The sequence below is a fragment of the Crinia signifera genome, chromosome 7 (assembly GCF_055691185.1).
Source record: "Crinia signifera chromosome 7, ASM5569118v1, whole genome shotgun sequence".
In the NCBI taxonomy this organism is placed as follows: domain Eukaryota; kingdom Metazoa; phylum Chordata; class Amphibia; order Anura; family Myobatrachidae; genus Crinia; species Crinia signifera.
In genome coordinates this window covers 13,232,886-13,246,244 of record NC_139223.1, presented here as the reverse complement: position 1 = coordinate 13,246,244, position 13,359 = coordinate 13,232,886, and the positions used below count along the sequence as shown (strand labels likewise).

General features: G+C 42.6%; 1 pseudogene across 1 annotated transcript in view; it reads left to right on the top strand.

Moving 5' to 3' along the window:
* The window catches only part of LOC146019784 (interferon-induced very large GTPase 1-like), a 54,859-nt pseudogene extending 42,621 nt beyond the window's left edge, over positions 1-12,238 (top strand). The window contains exon 5 of the transcript XR_014450671.1: positions 7,258-12,238. The product of XR_014450671.1 is annotated as an interferon-induced very large GTPase 1-like (transcript). The remainder of the gene's footprint in view (positions 1-7,257) is intronic.
* The last annotated feature ends 1,121 nt before the right edge of the window (positions 12,239-13,359 follow it).

The following is a 13,359-nucleotide window of genomic DNA, read 5'->3' as shown; positions in this document are numbered from 1 at the left end:
AACTTATTTTAGGTATATAAGTGAAAGGAGAAAAACAAAAAGTGGAATAATAAGACTAAAGACAGAGAGTGGAAGTTTTCTTGTGGGGGACAATGTAATAGCAGATAATATTAATAATTATTTCTGCTCAGTCCTCACAGAACTCTCAAAACTGAAAGTGGATAAATCAATGGGGCCAGATGGCATACATCCAAGCAGTGCTATTTTTCAGCAGGCTCCAGCAGGAACTGAGGCCCTTATTCTAGTTCACTCTTTCTGACAAAATCCTTCTTAGATGGACAAAACCATGTGCACTGCAGGTGAGGCAGGTGTTACTTGTGCAGAGAGAATTAGATTTGGGTGGGGTTTTACTTCAAAGTGAGATCTATATTGCAGTGTAAAAATAAAGCAGCCAGTATTTACCCTGCACAGAAACAAAATGACTCACCCAAATCTAATTCTCTCTGCACATTTTAAATCTGCCCCCCCCCCCCCTGCAGTGCACATGGTTTTGTCAATCTAAGAAGGATTTTGTCAGAAAGAGTGAACTAGAATAAGGGCCTCAGTTACTGCTGGAGCCTGCTGAAAAATAGCACTGCGTCCAAGGATACTAAAAGAGCTATGCCTTAAAATTGATGCCTTAAAATTATAACCATTCTAGCCTCATACCAGATGCTGCGAGACTAACTGACAAGCCTCTTTATGTTATGTGTTGTACGTCTTGTTGTGCTGTATGTGATTAATTGTTTATGAAGTGCACTTATCGTTATTTATATATGTGATATGTTTTATCTATTTTTTAATCAATTCTATTATTGAAACACATTGCTTATTATTGTGCTGAGCACGACTGCGCCCCTTGAAAGTACATGTCAGTGCAAACTGCATGTCCTTCCTCCCTTCCTTGTCTTGTTTTGAGGTACACAACCTCTAACAAGGGACGGCAATAGGGCACAGTGATTGGGATCTTTTGATTACATTGAACCAGCGTTCCTATTAGCCCCTTTGGGTTTTCCTTTGATTTATGGGACTAGTTTGCTGTGCATACAAAATATCTTATGTGTTCATAATACATTGTTGACAGTTAGTAAATAATTAATGTGGCTTTATTGTGACTGTTCAGCGGTCTGTATTATATGGTTTGAAACGGACAGGGTTTTCTTTGTATATATGCAGATTGTTATTGTTGTTTTAGTGGGGAACATTGGTCCACCTTATATTTCTGTGACTAGTTTGCTATGCATACAGAAATATCTGGTGTGCTCGTAATACATTGTTGGCAGTTAATAATTGATTCGGCTTAATTGGGTTGTATACACAGGCTTGTTGTCTCTAATTAGATTGTACCAATGTGCATGTTTATACTCTCTGTAGCTCTCTGTCATTGTTAAGGAATATAAGACGCGGCTATGAAGATCATAACCTCTCAAACCACTTTATACTGCACCACAATAGCAACCCACAAACATTAAAATTCATAGGGATAGAAATAGAAGGATATAAATACATTAGAGACTGTACAAAGAAGGGCAAATAAAATGGTGCATGGCCTACATCACAAAACTTACCAGGAAAGACTAAAAGATCTTAATATGTATACTTTAGAGCAGAGAAGAGAAAGGGGGGACATGATAGAAACTTTCACATATATCAAGGGTTATAACAAGGTACAGGTGGGAGACATTCTTCACAGGAAGAGGAGCAGCAGAACACGAGGACATGCACTGACACTAGAGGGAGGAAGGTACAGGTGGGAGACATTCTTCACAGGAAGAGGAGCAGCAGAACACGAGGACACGCACTGACACTAGAGGGAGGAAGGTGCAGGTGGGAGACATTAGTCACAGGAAGAGGAGCAGCAGAACACGAGGACACGCACTGACACTTGAGGGAGGGAGGAAGGTACAGGTGGGAGACATTCTTCACAGGAAGAGGAGCAGCAGAACACGAGGACATGCACTGACACTGGGGGGAGGAAGATACAGGTGGGGGACATTCATCACAGGAAGAGGAGCAGCGGAACACGAGGACATGCACTGACACTAGGGGGAGGAAGGTACAGGTGGGTGACATTAGTCACAGGAAGAGGATCAGCAGAACATGAGGACATGCACTGACACTAGAGGGAGGAAGGTACAGGTGGGAGACATTCTTCACAGGAAGAGGAGCAACAGAACACGAGGACATGTACTGACACTAGGGGGGAGGAAGGCACAGGTGGGAGACATTCTTCACAGGAAGAGGAGCAGCAGAACACGAGGACATGCACTGACACTAGAGGGAGGAAGGTACAGGTGGGAGACATTCTTCACAGGAAGAGGAGCAGCAGAACACGAGGACGTGCACTGACACTAGGGGGAGGAAGGTACAGGTGGGAGACATTCTTCACAGGAAGAGGAGCAGCAGAACACGAGGACATGCACTGACACTAGGGGGGGAAGATACAGGTGGGAGACATTCTTCACAGGAAGAGGAGCAGCAGAACACGAGGACATGCACTGACACTAGGGGGAGGAAGGTACAGGTGGGAGACATTCTTCACAGGAAGAGGAGCAGCAGAACACGAGGACATGCACTGACACTAGGGGGAGGAAGGTACAGATGGGAGACAGTCTTCACAGGAAGAGGAGCAGCAGAACACGAGGACATGCACTGACACTAGGGGGAGGAAGGTACAGATGGGAGACAGTCTTCACAGGAAGAGGAGCAGCAGAACACAAGGACATGCACTGACACCTGAGGGAGGAAGGTACAGGTGGGAGACATTCTTCACAGGAAGAGGAGCAGCAGAACACGAGGACATGCACTGACACTAGAGGGAGGAAGGTGCAGGTGGGAGACATTCTTCACAGGAAGAGGAGCAGCAGAACACGAGGACAGGCACTGACACTAGGGGGAGTAAGGTGCAGATGGGAGACATTCTTCACAGGAGGAGGAGCAGCAGAACACAAGGATATGCACTGACACTAGGGGGAGGAAGGTACAGGTGGGAGACATTCTTCACAGGAAGAGGAGCAGCAGAACACGAGGACATGCACTGACACTAGAGGGAGGAATGTACAGGTGGGAGACATTAGTCACAGGAAGAGGAGCAGCAGAACACGAGGACATGCACTGACACTAGGGGGAGGAAGGTGCAGGTGGGAGACATTCTTCTCAGGAAGAGGATCAGCAGAACACGAGGACATGCACTGACACCGGGGGGAGGAAGGTACAGGTGGGAGACATTCTTCACAGGAAGAGGAGCAGCAGAACACGAGGACATGCACTGACACTAGAGGGAGGAAGGTACAGGTGGGAGACATTAGTCACAGGAAGAGGAGCAGCAGAACACGAGGACATGCACTGACACTAGGGGGAGGAAGGTGCAGGTGGGAGACATTCTTCTCAGGAAGAGGATCAGCAGAACACGAGGACATGCACTGACACCGAGGGGAGGAAGGTACAGGTGGGAGACATTCTTCAAAGGAAGAGGAGCAGCAGAACACAAGGACATACACTGACACTAGAGGGAGGAAGGTACAGGTGGGAGACATTCTTCACAGGAAGAGGAGCAGCAGAACACGAGGACATGCACTGACACTAGGGGGAGGAAGGTGCAGGTGGGAGACATTCTTCTCAGGAAGAGGATCAGCAGAACACGAGGACATGCACTGACACCGAGGGGAGGAAGGTACAGGTGGGAGACATTCTTCAAAGGAAGAGGAGCAGCAGAAAACGAGGACATGCACTGACACTAGAGGGAGGAAGATTCAGGGGAAATCTGAGGAAGAATTACTTCACAGAAAGAGTAGTAGATAAGTGGAATAGCCCCCCATCAGAGGTGGTAGAGGCAAATACAATTTAAAAATGCCTGGGATAGGCATATTGATATCCTTACAAAGAAATAAGGATCAAATATGGTTTGAGGTAACATATTTAAAAAAGGGGGAGACTTTCTTCAGATATGCACGGGACTGGTTGCTGGAACAATCTACTTACACAGATTACACACTGGACCTGGCACTACTAGAACCATTCTCACCTTCAGCTCTTCTCCACACACCATCTCCATACATACCGAAACCTATCCTCTCCAACGTAATGTTTAAAAATACTTAATTTAACTGGATTAGCCTGCATAAAAAATTTTCGTACATCACCATACCTCCCCTTATGGGGAAACCCTAAATTTGAACCCTCTATAACCAATCCTGCATTCCAGGAATGGAAACAAAAGGGACTTTCTCTTGTGACCAGGGTCTTCGATCCTGGAGTAACCATCCTCCAATTTATTGAACTTCAACGAGAGTACTCACTTCCTAACACACATTTCTATCTCTATCTACAAGTGCGCCATTATGTACAATCATTATCATCAATAGACAGCATAGGAACTGTCAACAATAATATTCTTAAAATACTATGTCATAGTACCACTCAACCTTTTAAAACTAGAACTCTATACTCGGTTCTAATCGAGTGTGGACCTTCCCCCCGCCCTGACCACCAAGCCATACGTCTTAAATGGATGAAAGATATAGCAGATCTACCTTCAGAATTTGATCATATGCTGGTAAACTATTGTAATTTTTACAATCATCCTACCTCCAAGAGACTCATTTTAAATTCTTACATAGGATTTTTATCACCCCTGCTCAACGCAAATACATGATACCCAACGAATCAGGGAAATGTCTCAAATGTCCTATAGCAAATGCAAAATATATTCATTGTTTTTGGGACTGCTATAAAATCCGTAGATTTTGGTATAAAGTTACAGGCTTCCTAAACACTATTTTACATATTTCGGTCAAACCTCTACCTGAAGTATGCCTACTGTTGCTATTTGATAAATGGAACCTGGACATCCCAACCTCTCAACTTGCCCCTTTCCTCACAATAATTTTTACTCAAAAAAGTTGATTTTAATTCATTGGACCGAAAAGTCAGCACCAACTGAAAATAAAAGCTCACCTAACTTCTGTACTTCGACCTCAGATCTACTGCTCTGGACAACTCACTTTCCAATAAAACATTCCATCTCAAATGGGACTACTATGTTAACTCCCTAACCTCGGAAAACAAAACTATCATTATGGACCTCTTCGAACCCAGTGTATGAAGAAAAGTTGGACATCACCTCAGCATTACAAACCCCCTACTCTTACCCCGTTAACATACGAAGCTTCAAATGTACAATACTACTTATTGTTGCTGAACCATCGAGAAAATCTACGAAGAACTATCCCTTCCCCATAGCAATACCTATAAATAGATTATTGGAGCTAATTACCATCTGAATATCATATCAAATTATTCATGCATGATGTATTGTCACCATATCCTATCTATTAACACAATATATACAATTGGTACACTTTGTTCCCCTTATACCTGCTTTGCCACCCCCCCCCCTCTTGCAAGTCTTCCGTGTCTGCTATGTTAGCCTCCCCCCCCCCCCTCCCTCTCTGTTTCTACAGTTGTGAAATAACCTATTGATAAACAGGTCGACTTTCCAGTGTTAGTGAACAAACACAGATACACCCAACATTGTACCTACTTTGATTCAAGTAATTGCAATAACCTGTTGGCCACAATGTCGACTACTGTATTGGTATTGTTATTGTATATGTAAAAACTCAATAAAAACGTTTTGAGAAAAAAAAAGGGGCAGACTAGATGGGCCAAATGGTTCTTATCTGCTGTCAAATTCTATGTTTCTATCCAGCACTGGTCCACCACAGTTATGACAGGTCCACAAACCATAATTGTGACAGGCGTTCTTCAAGTCTTTAAAAACAGAGAGCTTGGTGTGATGAGTGAGCGGCGTCAGCCCAAGCACCTCAAGATTAAGCTCTGATTTGATGCGCGGTCCCATGCACATTGGATCGGAGCCTCTAAATCGCTAGTGCTGCACCAATGATCTAGCAGGGCTGGGGCCTTGGCTGGGATGACTTGCGATATATGGCATGCAAAAGCAATGGGTGGTTCAGAGGGGTCGGGCCTTAACTTCTACTAGGGGATTTATGTGGCAAAGACTGCCTAATGCATAAAGACTGCCAGGGTATTACCTAAAATGAAAAAGTCTTTCCTTCTAAGGGTCCAAAATCTTCTCTCCTCTACTCTAAGCGCATGCCCACGTGTCCTAGTCACCAACCCCATAGTAAACAGGGTGGTTAGTGCAGTTGGAGCCCCTGCCATCCTTGGCCGGGGCTTGCCAGACCCTCCCCACTGGTGAGCGGCAGGGGCTTCACTGAACTGGGACGTCCCAGTCTCTCGGTGGGGACACTGCATTTCCCTGCCCGTCTCTGCTTCAGGGATACAGACAGGGTTAGGGGGGCGCTCGGGGCAGCGATGGCGACGAGCGGCGATGGTGGGGGAGGCATTGGGGACCGGAGACAGGCTCCGCTGTCCAGGGGGTGCGCGAGCGTCTCGTGCGCGCGCACCCCCTGGCAGGGCTGGCGTTAGAAACGCCAGCCCTGCAAGGATGAAGCCAGCCCCATCTGTAGGTCATTATACTGCCCCATGATACAGTATATTTGTATATGTGAAGCATGCCTCATCTTCAACATTTTTTTTCCAGCGTTAATATTCCTAATTCAGATAATCTGTCCTCATATCTTAATGATTACCATTCTATAATGTTTGTTATTGTACTGTGGGGCCCAGAATTATACTCCAAATTCTAGATGTGGTCTAACCAGTGCCTTGTACAGTGGCATAATTCAATTTTTGTCCCTAGCCTACATGCCTCTTTTTATACAGGCTAGTATCCTGTTGGCCTTAGTGGCTGCTCTCTGACACTGAGCACTGCACCCAAGATTGTTATCAATTTGGAATCCTAGGTCCTTTTCAAACTCTCATTGACAAGATTAGGAAGTCACAGTAGGCCATACTTGTCTAGCATTATGGAACGGGTGGGAGGCTCCTGGAAAATGGGTGGCCCTCCCTGACACCACGGAAATGCTATACCATCATGGTCCATCTGAACAATAGACCATCAGAAGCAGGACATACTGTAGTCTGCCAAACTATTCCATTGCCATACTTTCGGTAAATACAATTTGGGAAGGTCAATATACTATCATAGAAACCAATTTTAAAAAAATATTTAAGCTCTCTATATGTAAATGACCATATAAGTATCATTTTATGGCCAATTCATGTTAAAAAGCAGTTTAAAATGGTACGGCATCTTTCCGAAACACTACTTAATTATGTACAATTTATTATTCTAAACTTTGAGTATTGACAATATTACTATACTCTAACATGCAATTATTCTTTTTTTTACAGCCAAATTACTGACGTTTCATAGATTTCTGGAAAATGTACATTTACAGCACCCAACTGAATCGAAGCTGACCCTGAGAGATGTTCTAGAGATTGGGTCAGAGAACCTGGATGATGCTCAGCCGCAGGACATAACAGATATTCCCTGGCACTTTATAAGGAAGCTCATGGCACTGGACAGAACTGCAATAAACACTCAGTATACAATAACTACACCTAATTTGGGTCAAGAAGAAAGCCAAGATGAGATTGGTTTACCAAGTTGTGATACAACTTCATATATCCACCCCCTGGACGTGGTGTGCGCTGTCCTGCATTGCTCAGAGAGTTTTCTACAGCAAGAGATTGTATCAAAAATGTCCATGTGCCAGTTTGCTGTCCCTCTGCTGCTCCCTGCTGGTGGTGGCCCAGAATGCACCTTCATGCTGTGGGCAATGAGGGACATTGTGAAGAGATGGAGGCCTCAGTCATTGGCTGACAGTAAAGGGTTCATAGAAGACAATGTCGTGAATATTCCCATGCCGGTCTTCTCCTTTGTAAAATTGGGGAATAAAAAACTTTCCAAATCTAAAATCCTGAACCAAATTCTGAATCCACCACAACAACATCACAACTTCTTCATATATGAAGATATGGAGGGAGGAAACATTGAGAGGAAAATATCTGATGGACTTGTGGAAATTTCCTGGTATTTGCCTTGCGGTAAGTCTGATGTCTTCCCAGAGCCCATCGCAGTGACCAACCTACGCGGTGACCTGGCCTCCAGCTGGGAACAGTTCACATTTCTGACACGAGTCTCGTCGGCTGTGTTTATGTTTGTTGAGGATATTAGTGAGAGAGAAGTCAGGCTGTTATCCACCTGCAGTAACACGAATACCCAGTATTATCTCATTCTTACTCCAAGACCCGGGAATATCGTTACTACAGAGACAGAAAAGTACATAAAGTCTCTAATGTCACAGCTAACAATAAGCAATAAAAATGTTATCCAGAAGGGCAGAACAGATAACGATGCAGCATTTGTCAAAAAGATACAAAACAACATTCAGAGTCTTTTAAATAATTGTCAGCAAAGAAGTTTGGTTAGTATTAAAGTTGAGACCCATGGAGATTATATCTGTGTAGATGAGAATGCGTCGGCATGTCAGCGTGCAAGTGATGGTGCCAGGAAAATTACCTCTGCAATACACGATGTGGCCGAGTATAAGAACCAAACTCTGAAGTTACAGGGAGATCTGTGGAAACAATTGTCAAAAAATGAAAAAGAACTTTGCAGAATGACGAAGCAAGGCGGGAAAAATGCTCAAAATTATCAAAGTGAACTTAGAGATAAACAAAGTTCTTTACACAAGGAACAACATGAATACGGCATTTCCGATGGTGTCTCATTATTTATTAATGCAATTACCCATTTGTCTAAAGCAGAAAAACATTATTTCTTGAAATGGATGAAATATGGGCTGGACTCAATTGCCAGAAATAATATGTCCACTCTGCAGTCTGAGTACAAGGAGAAATGTAACAATGCATCAAATAATCCAGGAGAACTGAAGGAATTGGACCAGAAAATCTCTGACAGCTCATTAGGGGTTGAACATTTCCTACGTGAGCTGGGGCAGGTCTATGAGGCTGAATGTGCAATGGTTAAAGAGAGATTCAATGCAAATATGGAAAAACAATATACAAAACTCCCAGGAATAGCTGCTGATCTCCTGCTGGACGGGTTCCCATTGGAACTGATTGATGGAGATGCCTCCAACATCCCCATACGGTGGATAACTGATGTCCTGACAGAGCTGGACACCAAGACAGGAGGACACTGTAGAATGAGAGTAATAACTGTGCTGGGAGTACAGAGCACGGGGAAATCCACCCTTCTGAACACCATGTTTGGGTTACAGTTCCCGGTGGCCAGTGGACGATGCACACGAGGAGCCTTCATGACCCTTATTAATGTGAAAGAGACCTTCAAGGGGGAGCTGGGCTGTGACACCATTCTGGTGATTGACACAGAAGGTCTGAAAGCTCCTGCGTTGGCTTCTCTGGAGGACAGTTATGAGCATGACAATGAGTTGGCTACACTAGTGGTTGGGCTGAGTGACATCACCATCATCAATATGTCCATGGAAAACACTACAGAGATGAAAGATATATTTTGCAGATTGTGGTCCACGCATTTCTTAGGATGAGAGAAATTGGGAAGAAACCCAACTGCCAGTTTGTACATCAGAACGTGAGCGATGTGTCCGCCCATCAGAATAACATGAGAGACAGGAAGAAGCTTCTGGAAGAATTGAATGAAATGACGAAGCATGCTGCTGAAATGGAGAAGATAAGTAGAATTGCAGCTTTCAGTGATGTGATGGACTATGACCTAGAGAGACACAACTGGTACATTCCCGGACTGTGGCAGGGGGTCCCACCAATGGCTCCGGTAAATTTTGGCTACAGTGAGAATGTTCATGAACTAAAAAAATATTTGTTTTTATTCTTAAAATCCCATCGCCCTGATCACAAGCAATGCCGGATGCCTGAGTTTATTACATGGATAACAAGTCTGTGGAGTGCAGTTAAACATGAGAAGTTTATCTTCAGCTTTAGGAACAGTCTGGTAGCTGACGCCTATAACAAATTGGCTGCACAATACTCGCTGTGGGAATGGGGATTCACCAAATCCGTCCACAGCTGGGTGACCAGCACAGAGACCAGTATTAGGAATCAGCCTGCTGATAGACTGGACACAGAAACCTGCGCTCTGTATAGGAACAGTCTCCAACAGCTGCTATGTAATGAGGAAGCAAAAATGTTGGAATTACTGGGAAAATACTTTGACAATAAATCTGACAATGTTCATCTCATAGAGCGACACAGAGAAGATTTCTTTAGGAGTGTTAATTTCTTAAGAAAAGATATAGAAAGGAACGCACTCAGTAAGGTCAATGAAGCTGTTTCTATTCATAAAGGGAAATTCCAGATACAGGAAATTCAGAACACGTCTCAGAAGAAGATTGAAGAGAACATTACTGATCTCCTGAGAAGCTGCAGAGAGAGGAACTGTGAGCTGGGGGACATGGAAGTGAAGCAAGAATTTGAAGCCATGTGGGAGAAAACACTGTCCGACTTACAGATGGAGGCATTACCGAAACGTAACATTGGCCAAGCCATGCTACAACTGCTGAGAAATGACATGAGTGGAAATGGACCTTGGATAAATGAAATTCTGTCTAAAGTCTTGAGCTTAGATAGTTATAGACACAAATCATTTAAGATCGAGAAAAAGTACATTGAGCTCTCTTGGTTTACTCTACGACGTAATACTGTATATGTTAAGGCAAAACACTATGATCAGATAAGAGACTTTGCTAAGGATTTGATCAATACATGTGTTACATATGTCACAGAGAAAGTAACATCCCCAGAAGATTATAGTGACACTTACTGCCAGGAATTACTGCATATGATAAATAGCAAACTAGATGAAGGAATCCGTAAAAAGCTGCATTTCTCCCCCCAGTTCGAGCTGGACATTAAGCTTCTCATCTTTGGGAAGACATCGGAAGCCTTCCAGAAGATGCATGACACCTTCATCCAGGAGAATGACCCAAAGATCTGCCTGGAAAAGTTAAAACCTAAGTATTTTTCTACATTTGAGAGTATATTTCATGATAAAGACGAGTGTCAGAACCGAGCCAAGAAATTCTGCGAGCTCTGCCTGAGACCAGCGTTATATGACTATGTACTGAGGCATCTCGGGGAGAAAATCATGGATGAGATATTACGCAGTGCTGATGGTACAATGTTTAGCATCGGAAGTATTTTCCAGAGAACCTTGCTGAAGGCGCTACTAGAGGAAAGCATATTCCCAAACTATATCACATACATTAATTCCTATGAGAGCTTTGTGAAAAACTGGATATCTGAGTACATCAAAAGAAAATATCAGAGTCCACCAGCTGTAAATACTTTACAGAAGAATATATTGGATGTGATCACTAAGGAAATAAAAAATTACCTTAACAGCAAAAAATGTTTAAAAACAGAAACTATTTCATCTTTTTTAGAGCAGTTTTGTGAAGTATTCAGAGAAGAATTAGTAATTTCCCAGAAGGAGATGAAATTGGTCACTTTCCACAATACAGCAGGTGTCGGGCAGTTCTCTGAGGACATTCTGCACTATCTGCCCACCACAGAGGAACAGATCCTGTCCGAGCTGGGATCATTAGACATTGGCACTGTGCTATCTAAGGTCACACTGAAGCCTCAGGATGAGCTGTGTAAGAAGGTGATTGTGTGCGGACAGCAGTGTCCATTCTGTAAAGTCCCCTGTGAGAATGCAGGTGGTGACCACAAGGAGCATTCTGCATCTGTCCACAGACCTGATGGATTGGGAAGGTACAGGTGGGTAAAAGATGAAACATTGAGCATTGACATATGTTCCACTTCTGTTGTATCAAATGTTACATTTTCAAACAATGAAACTGATTGGAAACCGCACCCATACAAAGAGTACCGCACCTATTACCCAGACTGGGACATCAAATCTGACGCCAGCATCAACGCCTCGGATTACTGGAAATACATTCTCGCACAATTTAATCAGGATTTTGCTGCAGAATATAATGCAAAGCCGGCTGTACTGCCAGATGACTGGATGAAAATAACAAAGGAACACGCTTTAGAAAGTCTAAAGGAAGCTTTTAATGCCAAATGAGATAATAACGTTATATTAAACTCAGTCAAATAAGCAGTGTAATCAAATTATACTGAGACAAATTATATATATATATATATATATATATATATATATATATATATATATATATATATATATATATATATATATATATATATATATATATATATATATATATAGAGGAGAGGAAGGATCGGCACTCCAGCAAATACCCAGTCAATCAGAGACTCAAATGCCCGGGTGCCTGTGGGGGGCAAGGACTGCCCAGTAATAGCAAATAGGGGGCAGAGGCACTCCAGGGTCTTGGTAATAATGGAAGCAGACACAGGGGTCCGTGCACGGACCCCTGTGTCTGCTTCCATTATTACCAAGACCCTGGAGTGCCTCTGCCCCCTATTTGCTATATATATATATATATATATATATATATATATATATATATAAAAATCCCAAATGCATCAGGTAATGCAACAAACCATTGGATTCCGTTCAGACAAGCATAAGGTCATTAAACAGTACATGTATCTACAGTACCTTCTGCAATAATGCAATACTCTAACAAAATACTCTGTCCCATGACATCATATTCCCAAACCCACTGAACAACATGTAAAGCTTAGCTAAATGCAAGTTCCTTTAAGTACACAATAATAAGGCTCCTTCTGAAATAATACATTTGTCTGTTTTGTATAATGGATGAGTTGTTTTACTACTTATAGATAATTAAATATGTTTCACCATCTGACGGCTTAATAAACTTTCCTTGTCCCGTCAGTCTCCAGCTGTTGAACAATAAGTCCCCACAGGATCTGAAAACTGGAGCCGTAGTGGATACCGGAATTTACAGTTACCCAGCCAGTGCTTTTTAATATGGGTGTGTTAAGGCATTGGCACTACCGGCACCTTTCCGATTATACTCACCCCCTCCAGGATTTCTCTGTATGTAGAATAAAAGGAAATGGTGAAGACCGTACTTACCACAAAAAGATTCAGCAGCAGCTGAAAGACCTGCACACAAGGTTTTCTAATTTCAGTCCCGTTTTTTATTAGGTCACCACTAAAAAAAATCCTCCAAATCAGCTGGAGAAACCGATGTACATGGACTTAGCCCAATGTGATTCCGGAGGCATTTGCATTCCACAATATAACAGGATTTCTTATGGAATTACCCAAGACATAAATTAACTATGTGTAATAACTTGTATTATATCAGTTAAATAATGGTGCTCAGAATATTCAGGAAACAAAAAGTATAAAAAAGTAAAGTTCAAAATAAAGATATTTTCCTCTTATTCATAATGTTATTTTCTTTTGCTAATTTAGAATAGTGCAAAGCTTTAACATAGCATAGTTATAGTATATATATATATTATACATAAAATATGTGCTATTTACTACTGTAGTTTCTCTCT